The sequence below is a fragment of the Cebus imitator genome, unplaced genomic scaffold (genome assembly GCF_001604975.1).
Source record: "Cebus imitator isolate Cc_AM_T3 unplaced genomic scaffold, Cebus_imitator-1.0 Scaffold825, whole genome shotgun sequence".
In the NCBI taxonomy this organism is placed as follows: Eukaryota; Metazoa; Chordata; class Mammalia; order Primates; family Cebidae; genus Cebus; species Cebus imitator.
This window is the reverse complement of record NW_016108140.1, coordinates 3721-6839: the sequence shown is the minus strand read 5'-3', so window position 1 is coordinate 6839 and position 3119 is coordinate 3721. Positions and strand designations below refer to the sequence as shown.

The following is a 3119-nucleotide window of genomic DNA, read 5'->3' as shown; positions in this document are numbered from 1 at the left end:
TCCGCCCACCTCGGCCTTCCAAAATGCTGGGATTACAGGCGTGAGCCACCACGCCCAGCCTTAAATCTCACTTTTAGAATATTTTTAAGTAAAGAAGTTCCTGTTAGTTTTATTTCCTTTCATTGTTGGCTGTCAATGCTGTCACAATAATATTAGCACCATAATGATTATTGATCATAATGGTTTTTATTATGGCTATTACCGTGCGGTAGGTTCTTCGGGATCATAGTAGAACCTATCTCTTAGCATTGTTGTAAAAATTAAGTGAGTTATAACACATAAAATGCTGGGTTCAAATACTCTACATAGTAAGTGCTCAATAAATAATGGCTAGTTTTATCACTATTCATGATCCAGTTACACAAGGCTAGTATTTTCCCCACTTTATAAACAAGGAATTTGAGGTCAAAGAGTTTACATTACTTCAACAAGATGACACAGCCAGCAAGTAAGGGGCAAGGCTGGAACTCACTTTGTCTGGCTTTCAGTTCATGCCCTTTTTGTTTTGCCACATTGCCAGGGAAGGTGATATGGTTTGGTTGTGTCCCCTCCCAAGCCTCATTTTGAATAGTAGCTCCCATAATTCCCAAGTGTTATGTGAATAAGTCTCACGAGAGCTGATGGTTTTATTAGAGGTTTCCCTTTTCACTTGGCTTTCATTGTCTCCTACCTGCCACCATGTAAGATGTGCCTTTCAACTTCCGCCATGATAGTGAGGCCTCCTCAGTCATGTGGAACGGTGAGTCTACTAAGTCTCTTTTTCTTTACAAATTACCCAGTCTCAGGTATGTCTTTATCCGCAGTGTGAAAACAGCCTAATACAAAATGCATTGGTGTCTTTCTTTCCTTGTCTTTTTTTTCTACCCATGGATACAACTCACTGTAACACAATATAAATCACAATAGTGTGCAAGGTCACCATCAGATCACAAACGCTGGAGATTGTGGACTTCCTCGAAGATATTCAAGATGTGCACAAAAAATACTCTGCTCTGAGTAAGTTAAATACTCACTGTGGGAAGGCAGGAACTAGAACAATGCATTTTTGACATGTGATATTTTCCATGACATCATGGAAAGACTAGGGTTGGTTCAAATTAAGGCTGCAGTGGTGCTCAGCTAGTGGTGGAATAAGAGCTTTGCTAACTGATACATGCAGCATGTGTTAAAACAAGCAAGACATGTTGTCCTGTCCAGAAGAGGTTAACAGATTTTCCGTCTGTATTCTTTATGACACTTTCCCAAAAGAAACGTTTTCATGTGTGATTGTGCAGGCAGAACATTTTTCCAGTCAGTCACACAAAGTTCAGTGCTTCAGGCTCTCCTGAAATATCCCCACACCATGACAAGAGCTGTGAGGGCTGAACACCTTCCAGATCGTCATGCCCAGACAGAGCCAACTCCTTCCTCCACTGAGGAATGTGGAATGCTCAGCAGAGCTGGGTACAACAGGTTTCCCCTCTAATTTTGGAACTGGAAAGTGTTTCTTTTTGACAAATATGGACAGTCCTTTGGACAGGTCTATTGCACTAGACAAACACTGAACTAGAAATAATGACAGAAATTGGCTTGAGTAGAAATAGATCGTTGTCTTTCTCATCATCCAACATCAACTATGGCTTTTGGTAAACTGNTAGTGGTGGAATAAGAGCTTTGCTAACTGATACATGCAGCATGTGTTAAAACAAGCAAGACATGTTGTCCTGTCCAGAAGAGGTTAACAGATTTTCCGTCTGTATTCTTTATGACACTTTCCCAAAAGAAACGTTTTCATGTGTGATTGTGCAGGCAGAACATTTTTCCAGTCAGTCACACAAAGTTCAGTGCTTCAGGCTCTCCTGAAATATCCCCACACCATGACAAGAGCTGTGAGGGCTGAACACCTTCCAGATCGTCATGCCCAGACAGAGCCAACTCCTTCCTCCACTGAGGAATGTGGAATGCTCAGCAGAGCTGGGTACAACAGGTTTCCCCTCTAATTTTGGAACTGGAAAGTGTTTCTTTTTGACAAATATGGACAGTCCTTTGGACAGGTCTATTGCACTAGACAAACACTGAACTAGAAATAATGACAGAAATTGGCTTGAGTAGAAATAGATCGTTGTCTTTCTCATCATCCAACATCAACTATGGCTTTTGGTAAACTGAAAATAAGAACAAGCACTGGAGGAGGTGAAGGGCTGTGTTATTCTTGTGGCCCAGAGCATGTGTCATACAAAGGAAACCACCCAGAACAAACGATGTAAGATTTTTGAGGCTATGAAAATAGACAAAATAAAAATATACAATAAAATTTTACATGCTGGTCAATTTGTTTCCTCATCCTACATCATCCCTTTCTCATTGAAAACCTAGGAAAAGGATATATAAGCAGTCCTGTGGAACTAGGTTCCGTGTGTGTGTGTGTGTGTGTGTGTGTGTGTGTGTGTGTTATATATCTATACTTATATATATATATATATATATATATATATACTTCCATATTACTTCCATATACATTATATATAAATATACATACTTCCATATACATACTTAAATATCTATATTTATATATACATATTTCCATGTATATGTGGAAGAATAAATATTGAGCTAGCTAGAAATAGACATGTTCTATTTTTAGACCTGATATACTGACATTAGGGATGAATATGTTGACTAATTAGAACAAGTTTATCAAGTTCTTCGAGAGCCTTTGTAGACAAAGTAAAGTAATTCAGGGATTCAGTCCAGACTAAATAGTTTGGCCTAATAGATCAAAACCTTGCAAGAAACCAAGCTATAGAAAAGTAATAGTGTAAATACAAATGTGATTTCAATCTCTGCTTGGCAGCTGTCCTCCCTTAGACCACTAAAACTCTCTGCCATCAGATGTGTTAATGATGAAACATTGGTCACTCATTGTGGGGGTGGGCATCGCACAAAGCTTTCTTGCCCATAGTTTCAGGGGAACTTCTTATAAGCCTGAAATGCATTCAGCTGATGCACCAGACATCAGCTACTAAAGAAACAGAGGTGATGAACTTCCCTTAGCATTGACCTCAGTGGATAAATGCATGGCAAAGTGCTGAGTTACTTCAACAATGCAGACACACCCAATGTCAAAGTGCCACAGGGCT

The 3119-nt window shown here is 39.5% G+C and overlaps 1 pseudogene; it reads left to right on the top strand.

Annotated features, from left to right (window-relative positions):
* The first annotated feature begins 2129 nt into the window (after positions 1-2129).
* LOC108297649 overlaps positions 2130-3119 on the top strand; it is a 4702-nt pseudogene continuing 3712 nt past the window's right edge.